The sequence below is a fragment of the Syngnathus typhle genome, linkage group LG13, assembly GCF_033458585.1.
Source record: "Syngnathus typhle isolate RoL2023-S1 ecotype Sweden linkage group LG13, RoL_Styp_1.0, whole genome shotgun sequence".
NCBI lineage: Eukaryota > Metazoa > Chordata > Actinopteri > Syngnathiformes > Syngnathidae > Syngnathus > Syngnathus typhle.
Genome location: NC_083750.1, coordinates 5,418,258 through 5,436,773, shown reverse-complemented (window position 1 = coordinate 5,436,773; position 18,516 = coordinate 5,418,258). Strand labels below are relative to the sequence as shown.

Below are 18,516 nucleotides of genomic sequence, written 5' to 3'. Positions count from 1 at the left end.
TGGAGAGAAAAGTATAAAAGTCACACATCATGAATCAGATATGACATGCCATCGATCAGTCCTCATTAAGACAAACTATTCTATTCAAAATGCAAGTGTTTGCACAGTACAGTATTTTCCGCACTATAAGGCGCACCTAAAATCCTCCAATTTTCTCAAAAGCCGACAGTGCGCCTTATAATCAGGTGCGCCTTATATATGGACCAATATTGAGCCACTACAGCAGGCGTGTCCAAACTCCGGCCCGCGGGCCAAATGTATATATGTATCTTATATATGGACAAAGTTTTAAAATGGGCCATTCATTGAAGAGGCGCCTTATAATCCGGTGCCCATTATATATGGACAAACTTTTAAAATGGGCAATTCATTGAAGGTGCGCCTTGTAATCCAGTGCGACTTATAGTGCGGAAAATACGGTATGTGCCTGCAGATGTCTAATGATCAGTCTATTGATCCTATTAATCAATAAATGCCCTTGTAAGTTTCATGTCTGAGCCATCACCCTGGTCAAGGAGACATACACAAACTGACAGCTGTTATGCTCATGACTTCTGTCAAGGACCGGCGCCTTCACTGCACCAATGCAGCGAATCTCTTTTGCTCTCTTATAGAGTCCCTTATTTTTTGGTAATCGTTTTGAATCACATTTATCATCACATCTACACATTTTCAACAAGCTCACTATGCTGGAGAATTTGATCAATATCCCTGACAGCGATTGCCCAAGAGAGGTCATTGGACACTAAGCTGACACGGAAAGCAGATACATAATGGCAAGCATCCATCTTTAAGTGCAGCAGGCAATCGAAGGGACGTGAAAGTACCAAGGTCCATCATATGACGTAATGCGTTTGTGTTAGAAGATGCCGCTGACAGAAAGCAAATATGTTCTTTCTTGTTGTACTGTTTCGTAGAAAGTGTTGGTCTTTCATGGATGACCAGATTATTACCATTACCTAACAGCCACAAGGAAGGTTAACGGTCATAATCGCTAGAGGCTTGCATGAAAAATTGCTGTAGAGAAACTAAAACGATAAATTTCAATATAATTTGTTGATACTTTTTATTACCGTATTTTCCGCACTATAAGGCGCACTGGATTATAAGGCGCACCTTCAATGAATGGCCTATTTTAAAACTTTGTCCATATATAAGGTGCACCAGATTATAAGGCGCATAGAGTAAATAACTCAACGTTGCTCAAACGTTAATGCAATCACAATATAGTAACACTCGAAATAGTGAAAACAATAACAATATATCAATAACTCAACGTTGCTCACACGTTAATATCCCACAACACACAAAATAAACACGTAAAGCTTACTTTAATAAATTAGTCCTCATCCACGAATCCATATATGTATAAGGCGCACTGGATTATAAAGCGCATTGTTGGCTTTTGAGAAAATTGGAGGTTTTTAGGTGCGCCTTATAGTGCGGAAAATACGATAAAAAGAAAAACTGCCATATACTAATTTTGTAGAAATTTCCAAAAGACAATCTTGAATTTTAGTAACAATCTGTAAAATTGTCAGAAACTGTCAATAAATATGAAGATAACCATTTAATATGATTGGAACTGTGATATTACCACAAACACATACACTACTCAAAATTACAATTGGCATTTGTTTTAGACTTGGCACAATTTTAAAAAAGTGTTTTGAAAGTGAAGAATTAATTAAATTCAAAATCCTTAATAGCAGTGTGTGTGACACCTTAGGGATTGATGTGCAAAGTGTTCCCTATACCTGCACTGAAGCAAAGGTGAATGTTATCCACCAGAGTCAGCCCAAGCCTGAATACAAAGCTTGTTAGCAGCTTAAAGCTACTGTAAGCCTAAGAGAGCTAGAACAATACCAAAGGCTTTCCTGCTATAGTAATGAGCCCCCAATTCTTAGAAAATGACACACAGTGGAGTAGGGAATGTGCATTAAAGTACACGTCTCTAACTCACAGTCATGGTGAGAAATTGCTTAAGCAGCTGACAACTTTGGGATGGTTTCGACTCTTCAATTACATGTAGGAAACCCTGTTTTACACAGAACAGACCACTCGATGGTCACACATGGTCACACACTGTATGATGAAATCCATTGGTAGTAGGGAGGGGATTCAATCAACTAGGAACATTTCAATTTTCCCACCATTAGTTTCTGGAGATTTTAATTAAGCATAAGCCATAAATCTCAATTTGCCCAGAATTTCTTTGGTGTCTGTCTCAACAGTATGTGGCCTCAGCCTGTGCACTGGAATAAGAACTACCAATCATGAGTCATGTAAGCAATCAGATTGTGGTGCATTATTGTCACAATAAACATGTGATGTGGTGAGAAATGTTGGGCAATAGAATAATCATGGTTTCCAGAAGGGACATTCGGGTGTTAGAAAGAAGATGGTGAAGCAGCACAAAGCAGATTGTTTAACCAAAAAATACAAGTATGTTTTATTTGAGTGGCAAATTCCAAACTGTAGTGAAGATTCTCTTGACTGAGGTTTATGGTAAGATGGGGGTGTAGTGACTAATTGTGGCCCATTCTACTTCTGCAGAGACTGACGACAGGGTGCAAAGGAGCGCCTGAAGCACTCAGTTCTGCTTCAGGGTGAGATGATGTGCTGGCTAAATGAGCTGCCCATCTGCCACAGCACATTGTAGTAAGGCTGAGGGAAGTGTCTTTTGTCTTCTGCTCAGACATAGTCTCGAAGGTCTGGCAACCGCTTGGCGAACCTTGAACCCTGACAAACCCTGACGAGAACGTTCCCTGTGTTCAGTAACACTTGGTATTGTCTGCCGCTAAATGGATGGGGCTTAACTCCTCGATGGCAGGCCGATAGATTATCTGTATCTATCATGCTTTTAAAAAAAGTGAAAGAGTAAGCTTCAGATATTTTAATAATGCAATTGGGAATATTCTATAAATAAAAAGACCGTAGTGTTTCTTAGAAACTTTACACATCCAAAGGTTGGCTTTGTCTCCATCATCATAACACTACTGGAAATGGGTCACGGATAGTGCAAATTGCTAAAACAGCTTAACATGCTGCTGTTTTTTCAATTACCTCACAAGCTGTAAATCACTTCTGCTGAAAGTTATTAATATACAAACACACACACACAGGTTCTAGAGGACAAATGTGTTCTTTTAAAACAATTTCCCCCTATCTCGATCATAATACCCCAAGGATAACTTTTCAATTCACTCTATATCTCATTTTTCTCTGCATTTTCTTCATATGCATTATGTCAAGACTGGCCAAAAAAAAAAAAATTCATCCGTGTGGTGAATGAACCACACAACAAAACGGCTGTGGTTGTAGAGATGTTTAAAGCGTATGTCCACAATGTTGAGGCATTTCACTTGCTTCCAGTCACATTTTCAGAAATTGGAAACTTGCAAAAGAATGAATCATTTGAAAACTTTTGCAACGATAATGAGACCTATACCCTCTTACACCCATAACTTCAGTTGAAGAATCATCCTTAGTTTTGTTTACTTCTGAACACAGCCAGTTATGAAGGCGTCTCCATGTATGTTCAAGCACAAAAGCATTTTAGTTTTACTTCCCCTCTCGAAAGGTTTTTTAACTTTCTTTGAATGGAGTTACACGGGTTCTCAGTCTCATTAACAGTGTAAAAAGCCCTTAGCTTATTCATTACCGATCCCTACATTTACAGTTGAATAGTGCAGTCGTTTCCAAGCAATTCAATTACGGTTTAATTAGTACACCTACAGCTTTCTGGTTTCTCCTTGGGTAATGACACCGACCCTGAGGTCTCTGATGCCGTGTATAAACCTGAACATTCCTATTTGCAACCCATTCTCTCTCAGTGACCAATTAAGAAAACATTGGGACTAGCGACAAGGGCCCCGCTGGTGCCAGTGATTGGGCAAGTTCTAACCTTCTCAGAGGACATGGGTTAAAATGGCATCTCCTCTGTCGTTTTTGATCCCTGCCCAAGTCCCCGTGCACAATAAATATCTTTCCCAGCACACAAAATCTGAGATAACCAAGACATTTCACTTTATCTGCTTCTGATCTTTAAATCTCCCAGTTAAGCAATAAATGGGGGTTTTAAGATGACCCCTGGGTGGGCAGTGCTGCTTCTATAAATGGAATGACATGATTAATCGTGCGTGAAACAGAAGTCCACAACGGAGTGCAATAATGCATGGTTAAAATTGATTTATAAATTCAAACAAACAGCTGTTCCACTAAAGCGGGTTATTTAAGAGTAATTCTATAAACCTATGTACTCATGCATCAAATCAAAACACCAGAATGAAAGGTCTAGAGGTCCAGCAAAGGGAATACTAAAAAAATATTTTGTGTTATTTCAACTCACTGAGCCTCAAAGGGATTAACTACATAAGTGTATTTTGCTTGTGTGTGGCTTTGTTTCTGTTTTTAGTAATGCCACCGCAGATGGTGGAATGCCAGCAAAGCGGAAAAGTGGAATGATTACGGAACCAGAACAATCTCCGTCCTTGGTTTCTTAACAATACAAGAAATCACTCAGAAATACAACAGTGAAAAAAAATGCTGAAAAAATTATCATTTTTCAAATTTTAATATAACTAATAATGAAGCTGCAGCCTCAAAAAGCTTGAAACGCTCGTATTTGAGTTCATCTTCAAGACTTGGCTAGACGTCTGCTCTTTATGTCTCCACTCACAATTAAGTTGCTCGATGGTGAAGACGATAATGATGATGATGATGATCGTTGTACCTACGCAAGCAAAACATTTACAAGCCTGACTTGTTAGTGCTGGATCTGACAGAAATTCAATGCTGAGGAATATTTACATAACAACATGCTTGTCTTCACCTTAAAATATGCTCCATTAGCAGTGGCTCAATCTCTCAAATGCTTTGATTGAACCTTGTCAATAGACAAATCCCCTTAGAGCTTTTAATCAAACGGGTGACTATTATAATTTAGCTAATGAATGCTTTGGGACAATATAATCTCTATGAAGCCACTAATTGAACCATATGTTAAATGTGATACATGACTTCATTAGGAATGGATAAATGATTTGTTGTGATGCCGTTTGTGACCTTGACTGGCCTGCTGCATCATGCCGTGTCAAACCGACCGGCGTGGTCTTTAAGGCCGTGGCTCGAGACGGGAACACGTCCAATCTGGCCAAGCATCTTGCTGACCAGCGACAAGTTGGGAGTGGATGACACATGCACGCATATACAGACACTCAAAGCAATGTTACTGGGTCATTAGCAATCAAATGAATTTATTTGCTTGACAGTAACGGTGCTAATGTTTTGTTAAAGTCAACAATGGAGGACATGAAATGTTAATGCTTATACAGAGAATGAATATGTATACAGTATGCTTACATAAATAATACAGACATTGATATCACTACCGTATTTTCCGCACTATAAGGCGCACCGGATTATAAGGCGCATAGAATAAATCACGTTGCTCAAACGTTAATGCAATCACAATATGGTAACACTCGAAATAGTGAAAACAATAATAATATATCAATAACTCAACGTTGCTCGAACGTTAATATCACACAACACACAAAATAAACACGTAAAGCTTACTTTAATAAATTAGTCCTCATCCACGAATCCATATTAGTCCATATATAAGGCGCACCGGGTTATAAAGCGCACTGTTGGCTTTTGAGAAAATGGGAGGTTTTTAAGTGCGCCTTATAGTGTGGGAAATATGGCATTTAAAAAAAAAAATCATACTTAACATTCAAATTGTGTCCAAATTGCATAGAGGTTATATAGCTGCATAACTGGCCATGAAAACTATCAATACTGAATAATATCCTAATATTTTGAATTATTAATAATAAAATAAAAGTTATTTTTCTGGGTTTTTTTGCAAATGATTCTTAGATTTTTGTCGAGGTACTGTTTGGGTATTAGTATCAATGTACTTTACGCAGGTACAGTAGCAAAGTAAAACATTTGCTTGGTAGGCCGATTGAACACTCCAAATTGTCCCTAGGTGTGATTGCGAGTGCAAATGGTTGTTTGTCTCTGTGTGCCCTGCGATTGGCTGGCAACCGGTTCAGGGTGTCCCCCGCCTACTGCCCGATGACGGCTGGGATAGGCTCCAGCACGCCCGCGACCCCAGTGGGGACTAAGCGGTACAGAAAATGGATGGATGGATATTACCAGTTAATATAAACTATGTTATATGAAAGAGGTAGGTGGAGTGCCTAGCACATGTCCTTCAAGCAACAACAACGTCTCATGGGAGCTGCAGCGATGTGTCTCTACAGTCTAGGCCATTATCATATTTCCCCAGAAGTGTTGGCAGTATATGCTGGGCTGATTTGGCTTCCTGACGAGTCGACTTTACCATTCCGCTTCATTTGACTTTGCAGCAATTTTCTTATTCTGGGCAGAATGTGTGTGACCCCATGTTTGCTTGCAAAATGTTTTCCAGAGCTATACGATTAACCTAATGACTTGAAAGTCAAAGTGAAGTCAAGTTATTCGTCCTTCATCCATGTAACATGAATGAATGTATTCAAGTCAACTGTCCATTCTTTTGCAGTCTTGTACTGCAGTTGAAAAACAGCTGATAGCATTCTGAGAGTATACATATATAGAGTACATACTTGAATGTATGTATTTTGAATACGTGAGTCGACGGTGAAGGTTGAATCAATAAAATCACCCTGACTACAAAACATGAGAGTGTTCTGTGTCTGATGGTGATCACATTTTTAACCACATTCCATCTTGGCAGGAGGATAAAGTGAAAAAAGCAGCAATTCTAATACTATTTTAGCACACCTGTACAACTGGGCCCCATTTTTTCAAAAATAAAAGTTTTGTTGAGCATCGTCCTCTCAACCCACTGTCCACCAAGCAAGACTATCTCACTTTTTGCAACGAGATGCGGTTGCATGGAATTCTTCAACATCATTTTAGTCATTAATTCACATATGGAGGTATGGAATTTTTTTTCCAAAAATATGCTCTTAAGCTGTACAGAACTCAATCTGACAGAAGGCATCTTTTAACATATGCCATCACATTCAAACATTCAACTTGAAAGATAGTTCATTCAAAACTGAAGATAATTTGAGATCATTTCTGCACGGAAATAATAGCAGTCTGCCTGAACTGTACAAAATGTGTCTCGAACACAATGACCAAGAAAATGGAAACTCAAAGTGAGGAATTTACATAATGACCTTTTGCCATTCGACGTATCCTTAAAAAAGGCAAGCATGAAAAGTTAATTAACACGATGCAAGGCAAGCACTCTGGTTTAATAGTGTAAAAGGTTGTTGCACTCTTACATAGTCCTGGGCGTTATAGAGGGAAAAGAATGTCACAATATAAGTCACAATATGATATATTTATTATGATATCATGATAATGATAAATCACAATAGACGTTTTCAGTTATTCTCGAAAAATATATACGTATAGAAAATGTAACAAAATAAACAAAGCGACAACAATAATTCAGCTTATTTTGAAAGGCGTACATTTACTTTACACGAACCACTAAGCATGATGTATTGAAGCTTTAAAAGCTTCTACATATTCTAGAGGCTACATATTTTCAAGTGACCGGTTTGCAGCCACAGCAACCACTGTACTACTTATCTGCTGTCAGTAATAATAATAAATTGTATTTGTAAGTGCCTTTATCGAGCCGCAAGGACACTGTGGATCAGTAACACGACTCAAAAAACAACATTTGATTGAAGTACATCATCTTGCATAATCTTATAAAAACACACACGCACACACATAATACACATGTATGTACAATTTAGAACACACCGTGCCGACAAAAAGATTGGCTCACCTACACATTACAGCAGTCTTTTATACGAGATAGGCGGGCATTAATATGGATTCACTTTCTCTTTGCAGTTCAAACTGCTCCCACCACTGTCATTAAGGGACTTTCTGGAACAAAACAAAGAAGATTATTAAGTATTTGAGCTTTCAAAGGTGACACACTAGTAATAGACCTGGCAACGCAAAAATATAGAATTTATATCCACGTATGAAAGAGGTCTGGCTCACGATTGCAAAAAAAAAAAAAAAAAGAGAGCACACTGCACAAAAAGAGTATGAAAATGATTCAAATGAATACAAACGCAGATAAAAACAGCTCGACACAATGGCTAAGTGAAATTAAGATACTATACATATTACGATCAAAATTAGCACTAATCTAGTCTAACTATGGATTTTTCATGATTTTTAAGATATTGTATGTTTTGTGCATATTCTCTTATATGTGGAAAATAAACATTAAACATTAATGGGCTTATAGTCCAGTGCGGTTTATATATGAACAAAACAGGATTTTCCCGTAATCTTAGCTGGTGCGGCGTATATACGGGTACGATTCATAGTCCAGAAAATACGGGATTGTTTGGGGTTTTACTTAAAAAAACAAAAGCTTAGTTTTGACTGAACCCATACTAATAGTGTCATCATATTACAGATCTCTGGCAAGATAATCAAAATTTTGATATCGTATTCATATCGGACAGCCCTATTGCTGACCTAAATTAGCTTGGAGGGTTCACAATTTTAGGTTTATTAGTTGTACACAACCAAACAGACGACTGATTGAGCAGTCTTTGTGAGTAAACGTCCTTGTTCACATTGAGGCATATTCTCCCGTGTGCTTGAGTCAGTAAAGGTGTTCAGCCTCGCACTTTGTAGGCTGCACAGATGGACTTATGTGTGTCATTTACGCCACCTCTTGGAAGGCACTGGATGTACTTTGGGTGAATCAATCCTTAAATGAAAGGCAGTCTGTCAAATCTCACCTAGCATGCATTCCAAAGATTTCCTCAAATGCGGCTGGCACTCTCATGAAGGTGAAACATCATATTGGACATTTTGGCTCATTTGACTGCTCCAAGAGAAGATGACAGCCGGTGGCTGAGTCATGATCATGGGCTGTGCAGGGCAAACCTGGCCTGGACTGTACGCTCACTGACTGCCTAGCAGCTGTGATGTGTCTCTTCTACATTATGCCAACGGCCAAATGTCGACATTATGTCATTAACTGGTGAAAAACGATCAGTGCCAGCTGACAATTTTTTTCCCCACCTGCAATGCAAGAAGCATTCCCACATGGTGATGAGGCTTGGAACTTGAGGGCGGCAATCACAACCGCAATGGTCATAATGGTGCAGTGAGACTCAACATTGTTTTTATTTGATTTATGTCAGTCATGAAATACATTTAAGTGTTTCAACCACTCTGTGGCAAGACATGCAGGCACGGGGTGCTGGATGATATTGATCAACACACACACACTTTTCTGTTGATGCGCTAGAACCGGATATTCACTTTCATCCCTCGCGGGATTTGCATTACTCATGGCATTCATGGGAGGGAGTCAACCTCTGCTCCAAACTTAAATTCAGTCAGGAGTACAGTATTCTACGTAAATTACTTTCATTGCAAACAGAAATTCTTGTCCTTCAAAGTAGCCTGCATGAGCGGCGCACACGTCACTCACCATGATTAGTCTGACTTTGGATCTACTGCACCGTGCCAACAACACTACGTCACAGCTCCGCTTCCTGTGATGAGCAACCAGTGTGACCACGATGCATTTGGATGCAGCTTTTCTTAAGAAACCATAGATATTTTGATACACTTTAATCAAAGTATACCTATATATTTGATATACAGACTAAAGATCTAGCATGCATACATAGATTTATGTCAACAAGACCTCCGATTACTACAGCACACAACTGTCATTACAATGAAGCCTTTTTCCTTCTAACTCGGATATTTTCTTCATCTCTGCTTGAGTAACGAACTTCATGCGGCTCCTTAACACGAAACAATCACTTCGACGTGCAAAAGGGAAGGCAGAAGGGGTAGAAAAATGTGGGAATTTCTATTGCATTTCGTGTCTCTCCAAATTGTTTTTCTCTAGACAAGCCACTCCAAGGATGTGCCAATGCTGCAGTGATGCAAAGTGGTTAAGGGCATGCCATGTGTTTTCAGGTGTGTCTTCGGGTATAAAGATAAAAAATAGAGATGCACCAATAGTGATAGCAATACTCAATACTCCAATAAATCTAGCCCAAGTTTTTCTCAACCGTCAGCTTTTCTCTCTCGTCACACCCAATTCTGCTTCTCTTCCTCGCTTTCCGCCCACCAATTATTTAAGACAATCACAAATCAGTCACCTTCACAGCTCCACGGTCACAATCAGTTATCCGGTTACATTTTATAGCTTGTGGTATTCTTATTCAGTGTGCATAAGACCAACACAACTGAAATCAACTTCATTTAGAAGCTAAGATAAATAAAAGACAAAGCACAATAATAAATGTAAAAAGTCGGTCAGTTTTGTTTTCAATTCAACTTTTATCCAAAATGGTTTCTTTCTCTACGATGCGTATTTTTAAAATGAGTACATTAATCTACATAATCAAAATGTAGTGTGCACCTGAAACGACCACAACCAAAAAAATCCTTAAATTCAAAGAAATAAAAAAATTCAGCGATATACCGTACTATTGGGTAGTTTGGAGATTCCTACTTGCAGGAAGTTTGATGTTCAACTCTGAATTTCTTTTTTTTTTTTTTTTAAATATCATGCATCAGGCTTCTTATACTTGTAAACAGAAGTCTGATGTGCATCGGATGCAGTGTGTGAACGCCCCAATTGCATACGTAAACTGTCAATTAGAGTTTGACATCATTGAAATATACACATTGCAGAAAATGAGAAATTGGTAAAAGCTACACCAACCAATGGGTGCCAAAGACCATGATGTAATACATGCAATAATAATTATCATTATATGCACAATCTAAGCACTGCGCCTAGTTTGAGTGTATTTTGTTTTCAAATCATTCACTTTGTACAGAAATTGTTTTGTACTTTGCATTAAACCATTTTGATCCCTGAGATTCCCTTGAGCTCTTGCCAATCGAGTCTGCTTCCATTTTCTTGGGTCAACCTTATGCCTGCACCCCACCTCTCCAAAGATCGCACAAGCGTGCACCCCACTGCTCCAAAGATTGCACAAACAATTTTGTTTGTTTGATTAGCATCCCTTGCTTTTTGCTGTAAGGTCCTTTAACTAAGTGGTTAAAAGTAATACCCGTATGGTTCGGATTATTGACTGATTGATTGATTGATTGATTGATTGATTGATTGATTGATTGATTGATTGATTGATTGATTGATTGATTGATTGATTGATTGATTGGTTGATTGATTGATTGATTGCGGTATAGCTAGGATAAGTGTAATAGCAGATGCACAAAGCCATTAAATGGTGGAGAGAAGCAAAACTGAAAACGGATGTTCCAAGCACACGCACAAACATTACCTGCATGGGTGTGTTTGGGCAGCTCCAATGAGTTCAAAAATCATCGAAATGAGTCACTGCAAAAACAAATTGGAGATTGGGGGGGAACTACTAAATATGTTCATGAGATTTCTGAGCTATAATGACGGAGCGATAAAGGGCAAATGATACTGTCATCAATTTAAAAATTCAAATATCACCCTCCAACACACCCTTTGGAAATGATCACTGTTAATGTAACGCGTATACCGTAAACAGGCAGTGCGTAAAAATGCGCACCGCGTCACCAAATCGGAAAACTTGTTAGTCATAATGAGTGAAAATGCAAAACTCACCCAGGTTGTCAAGGCAAGTCCTCCCGGTGCGCGTCCAGATCTGTGTTCTGAAGGATCGGGTGTAAAAGCGGGGAAAGCCACAAGAACTATGAGACGGCAGCTTTAACGCCACCGACTCCGCTGCGATGTTTTTCTCCTATGTCCTTCTTTCTCCTCTCCGCTCACCTGCCTTGTCTCTCCTGAGACAAATTAAACGGTCGTTGCACATATCCCTTCATTGTCATCAACACGTGCAAAGTGCAAAAAAAAAAAAGAAAGAAACACGTGGAGTTTGTGGAGATGCTGTCAGTCCACAGCGACTGATTGTTTTGGTTGTATCATCCGCAAATCGAAAGCACGACAAGTTCAAACGCGGATAAAGTTTGCTTCGGTGGAGCGGTGAATAAATAATCCTGGGAATGAAATCTTTCCTCACTTTACTCTTTGGACCGATTCGGCTCCTTGCTGAAAACAGCGCACCTGCGCACAATGCGGATCACTTAGTCACTCACTGCCCGCTCCCCCATCAGCTCAATTTACCCGTTTTGCAAGGCATCACTCTCATGTCTACTTGGTGTGTTTGTTTCTAAGTCGTCATTTGGCGTCAATTCCGGTGACGTCGCTCGAAAAATGCTCGAAGAATGCGCTTCTTTACGCCCCAGCTCTTCTTCCCTCTGTTTCTCTCTCTCTCCCTCTCCTATTCCTCCCTGTAATAACGGTCCATCCTGCTGGTGTGAAGCCGCGCCCACTCCCACCGGTGATTGGTTAGAAATTGCATACAAGGGAAGAGAGGATGGGTATAGGAAAAGAAGTAAGAGCAGCAGTGAAGAAAGGAATAGACAGGGAATGATGGAAAGAGAAGTCGATGAGACGGGGGAGGAAGATGAGAAAGTGGAGTGAAAGATGAAGGCCAGTTTGCCAGAAAAAGAAGAATAAAGGAGCCTGAGACAGAGTCGGTGTGTGTGTGTGTGTGTGTGTGGGTGCGTGTGTGTGGAGCAAGGCCAGGCCGTGCACTGAGCTCGATGTGTTTGAGCCCAAAGGGACAGGCTGGCTAATGAAAGAGAAAACACATCCTCTCTTTTTTTCCCCCTCTCACGCTGCTTTATATGTCTAATGCAGATGTACTCTGACTCAAGGCAAAAGTGAATTCTTCCTGACAATGTCCTCTATGACTGAGCAGAGGCATCACTTCTGTCTGCCTGGCCTCTTCCCTTTATAAAATCTGGTTTCTGTCAGCTAAGCAGCCTCCACTGTGAGTCTGTGATGAATAAGTAAGTAGCTGCGGAGAGGCTGGAGATTGGAGTGTGTGCAGAATACGCTGCTCCCGGCCGTCGGGATGGAAATAAGTAACAGCCTGAGTAAGAGAGCAAATGAGTTGTCGGGATATTGCTGAATATCTTTGTGGTGCAACTGCGCGTGGTAGCAGGAGAATGCAGACAAAAATCTCATGGTAGCTCCTCGGCGAGTCTTTGATTGATGGAGACGCTTCAGGGAGTATTTCAATATGAACTTGGTTAAGTCTGAGCAACATGAGGCATTCATCACCCGCTGCCATGCAGGGGTGAGATGCTCACCAACAGCTAAATAGAATTTTATTTCAAAAGGACACCAGGGGAACCATCACGTGAGGCTTACCTATTTGTCGCCAGTATTGGCTCCCAACCAAAAGGCTGCAACATTCCCATACATCAACAACATGACTGGTACATGCTTCTGGACATTTTAACAACGTCAAATTTGTCAACTACAGAAGATGGAGATATTTTATACGGCACTCTTTTGTGGCACTCAAAGACCACGCACATTTGTAAGCTTTAAAGTTAGCACCGAGCTAACGAAATTGATTCTGAAAGTGTATAGGTAACCTGTACTTTGAGTACCGTATTTTCCGCACTATAAGACGCACCTAAAAACCTCAAATTTTCTCAAAAACCGACAGTGCGCCTTATAATCCGGTGCGCCTTATATATGGACCAATATGGATTCGTGGAGGAGGACTAATTTACCAAAGTAAGCTTTATGTGTTTATTTTGTGTGTTGTGTCATATTAACGTTTGTGCAATGTTGAGTTATTGATATATTGTTATTGTTTTCATTATTTCGAGTGTTACTATATTGTGATTGCATTAACGTTTGAGCATTAAGGGTTGGAAATGGGGGGTTAGATCACCAAATGATTCCCGAGCGCGGCACCGCTGCTGCTCACTGCTCCCCTCTCCCCCAGGGGATGGATCAAAATCACATGGGGATGGGTTAAATGCAGAGGACACATTTCACCACACCCAGATGTGTGTGTGACGATCATTGGGACTTTAACTTTAACCATAGGTGTCAAACTCAAGCCCCGGGGGCCAGATACGGCCCGCCATAACATTTTATGTGGTCCTCGAAGACAAATTATCCCTTGACTACAAATTGTCTTCACTTCAAAAAATAAAGATATTGCTAGCAATCTTTTTAAAATATTAGGAACTTTTTTATTACTCTCTGATTTCAAAACTAGTTATTCATCACTTTGTTGTGTAGTCTATACTGTGTATAAGATAAGGCGTTTACAGTCATATTGACCCTCTGAAGGAAATTATGGCTACAATGCGCCACAAACAAAAATGAGTTGACACCCCTGACCAGACGTTCTATTTTCTTTTACTTGTATGGTTTTCTGAGAGATATGCCCCTAAAAAAACTCCTGCTGGAAATTACTGATCAGCTTCATCTTATGTGGATGCAGTGAAATATAATATAGTATAGTAATATAGTATTATTTTTTTCATGTAGTTTGTTGATAGTCACTCCAATGCATTTCAGTTTGTCGGTGGCTGTTAAGAGGTTCTAATAAAACATCCACGGACAACAAACTTGACTGACTGCCTCATTTTTGCCAGCCTGCCCAGCCCAGATCACAAATACAGAAGAATTTTACAAGTTTTGCAATAACTGCCACTCCACAAAATATTGGTCACATTCCTTATCATCATGAATGTCTCCATAGCATTCCACACCAACCTTTCACACTGCTTACATTGAAACCAGTAGAACTGAGGTTATGTATTAAATTTCAGAAGAACAATCAAGGTTTGCTTGGCAGAGCTATAAATAAATTGATCCCTGCAGCAAAATGTAACTTCAGAGGGATGAGTTGAAATCAGCTGGGTATTGAATAGCATATTAAGCCTGTAAGGGATCAAAGTAGCAGACAAAGAAATGTATATACTCTATATGTTATTTTTCAGTGTGTCAATTCATGGTTTAAAAGAATTTTATTTTTATTCATTTGGCATTCACAAACCAAATGATATATTTTGTGGTAGACTTGCTACCAGTTCAGGGTGTAGCCCAAATTGGATGAGATTGGCTCCACTTCACCGCAACCTGCTTTCAAAATAAATAAAGGATTATTGCAGAGATGTCCAGAAGAAAGATGGCAGCAGTTCACCCAAATCCCTCAATATGCGAGGATCGCTTTCTTCTTGAGTCAAAAAAAGTAAAACACCCACTCGTTAACTCTCCCTGAGCTCTCACTTAATTGCATCAGACTGCTGTTTAATTGTGTGCTATTTATGGAACTATGCTTGCCTGTTTTAACGATTATCACAGCAGAGATTTTTTTAAACACAATGTTTTTTTTTCAAACCAAAATCCAGAAACATGGTTTTCAGCTAAATATGCTGTCATGATTCACTCTAACTACCTCTATCCCAATCACAAGCAAAATTACACAATGATTGCATATAATTATTGACTGCTTCATGTACATGTTCAGACAAAATTGACACAATACATTTCTCAATCGAATGATGAAACTCAAAGGAAAAGTACAGAAATGTATTTATGAAGTACATGTTTCCATAACTCTGGCCCAAAATGTTGTGCAATAAAAAGACGATATCTCGTAAAGGTCAATAAAACAATACAACAGTGCAATATCACAAACAAGAATAAAAAACTGAGAAAATATCAACTCACTGTTTTAAAAGGTGAGCTGTCCTAGGAAAGATTTTTTAATGCACTTTTTGCGTCAATAAAAACAAAAATTCTGGTCAAGGCTTTGGGACACATCTCAAAAGCGTAGATAACTATCACACAAGTGTGAAGACAATACGTCTTTTTTTTTATTATTGATGCTAATATTTAGTAAATGGGAGACAATAAAACACACATCTTTGTAGCTTTATTATTGTTAATATTTGTTGTAAAATATTTTATTATTTACAGCTGCCGCTGTTGTGAAATGTGCTATATAAATAAAGTTAGATGTACAGTATTGTAAAAATATCAGCACATGGCTGCTTCATTGCATTTAGCTCTTCCTGCTTTTGTCACAGAAGGCAAAGTATTTTTTTATATAACACATTAGCATTTCTTGAATGCATTTAGGATTCAAATTATTCAGTGTTTTACAGACGAGTAGCAGAATCTTAAAATCCATTCTACAGCTGACTGTGAGCCAGTGTAGATCTTTTAGGGCTGGAGTAATATGTTCTGATCTCTTTGGTCTGGTCAGAACCCGAGCTGCAGCGTTCTGAATGTGCTGCAGCTGTTTGATGTTCTTTTTAGGGAGTCCAGTCCGACCAATGTAATGTGGTGTACAGCAGATAAATGCATGGAGAAGATTCTCTTGGTCTGCTTGGAGAGTGCAAAATTAAATATGCTGTCAAATAAATCTCTGATTCAATTTCACATGAATCTATCATGTTTTGTGTTTTAATATATTCGATACAATGCAGGAAAACAAACCTCACTAGAATAGAATTAAAACAGAAAATGACAGCTTTAAAAAAAAAGTTTCAAAATTGAATTTTGGTAATGTTCCGCATGGACCTCTTTTGTCTTTTGTTTCTTCTGCAGCAAACTCCCTCAATGTCAGAGCAGAATGGGAAAGACAAAGTGTATAAATATGTAAATATGGTCACGGCAGCTCAACATGAGGAAGAGCGTAATGACATTTTCTGCCCTGGTTTGGCTAATCCCCAAGACACCTCCAAATTAGAAACCTTAATGACAACCAATAATGCACAGATGGTCAAACTCGGGGGGCACACTAACCCTTCTGATCCTACTCAGACGCCTTGCAGTATCACTCTTTGTGCCAACTCGTGTGAGAGTGTAGAGACATGTAACACCATGCAGGCAGGCAGGATGGTACCGGTATGCCGCAAAGCATCACGCAGAAGATAGAGGCATGCATTACCCAGCCAGATGCCACTCATACCCGTGAGAGCGATTGTGCTCGTAAGTAGAAGGTCAGTTCTTAGCAAACCCTGCCAGGTTACCTCACCCTTTGTGTGTGTGGGCGTATTTTGAGGTTACTGTTCTGTGTCTCAGGTAATCTGTCCGATGAGGCTTTGCGCCAGATGATGTCCATCCATCTTCTCAAGCTGTTATAGAGAAATACTCCCCGTGGGCACCTCTCACGAGACAGGGTAAGTCAACACAAGAAAAAAAAAAAAAAGAGTGAGTGAGTAGAAATGGGGGAGCAAGATGTGGCTAATTTCCGACAGTAATTAGTTCATCATAGCTATGTGTTCCTCCTACAGCGTGTAGTTGGTATATGTTTCATCATGGAGGATGTTTTATGAAAGGAAAAAAAAATGTTAAAAGGAAGATGGCATTTACAGCTATTTTAAAATCAAACATTTCAATATGATATGTCCTCCAATTGGATGAGTAATCTCAGGTGAGTGGTGTGCAGGGAGCAGGTATGGTGATTTACAGGTCTCAGGCAATCAGTGCTGAATACTTGCAGGGCAGGGCTGAGCACAAAGTGGGTCACTGGACGGGAGGGGCAGCAGACGAGAAACAGAAAAGAGCTGACCATGGTGCTGATCGCACAGACACATGACAGGTATAGAGTCTAAAGGTGGGTTTCCATTGCCTGCAGGAAAATGCAAATTGAGCAATAGCAAACTGGAAAAATCCCAAAACATCGTAAAAAGGTTCTACAATCCCATGAGGTGTTTTTTGAGAGGTGCCAATAAAACACAATGTAAAGCAAAAGTGTAATAGAAGCGCGTGAACTGGCCGCCAGCCAATCACAGTTCAGTTTTGAACTTTAAAGAAAATTGATGCTTATCACATCAAAATCCAAAGTAAAGTCTATGGTTAAGGTTTCGGAAATTAAGCTTATGTTGCATGGAACTCTTCTCCTGCAAAAGTCTTTCCTGTTTATCCAGACATCATCTCAGATTAGTGTCAAAATACCATTTAATTAATTGAAAAAGTATTTATGTTCTTTGTCAGTAAAGTTTTTGATAATTGAAGCAGATCTTCTTACCTACCTTTTTATAGCTACAATTCGACAATTCAACAATACAGATATGACTCTTATTGTCCTATTTTAAGTCTACCACAAATTGCAGTCTAATTGTGTCCATGTGTGGAATTCTTTTTGTTTTAGCACTTTGCTAGATTTTGGATTAGTAGAATTGGGCATAAGGGGGCAAAATCAACAGGCTGCCTTAAACTTTAGTACTTGGCTGATAATCATTTGATGCGATTGATTAGCGCCCATGGTCATCACTAAATTTTCTTCCCTGGAGGTGTTTTGCTCAGGCTTTACTACTTTTAGCATTTAGTTTGTGGGTCAGGTTCACATTTGTCTTCAGTAAGTTAAAATCATACATCTGGTTGATATCCAGCCACAGACTTGGCCTCCAAAAGAATATTCCATTAATTCAAATCCAGGACACAGTGACCTAATGACTGACTGATGTATTCTTAGGAAATTGTGAGAGTTCTGCAGAATCTCTATGAAATGGAAATAATGTGTTTTAAACTGAAGGAGAGGGAAGAAAAATATGCGGTACTGTTTTGTGAGAAAATAAGCTTGTTAGTTTTGATAGAGTAGTACTGACACACTTCCTCGTTACCACAGC

At 39.3% G+C, this 18,516-nt stretch overlaps 1 protein-coding gene across 1 annotated transcript in view; it reads right to left on the bottom strand.

The window, feature by feature from the left end:
* Nucleotides 1-12,329, bottom strand: part of brinp2 (bone morphogenetic protein/retinoic acid inducible neural-specific 2) — a 74,854-nt gene extending 62,525 nt beyond the window's left edge. Inside the window, exon 1 of the mRNA XM_061296136.1 lies at nucleotides 11,663-12,329. The gene's annotated coding sequence lies outside the window, so the exon portion shown is untranslated. The remainder of the gene's footprint in view (nucleotides 1-11,662) is intronic.
* Nucleotides 12,330-18,516: the final 6,187 nt, after the last annotated feature.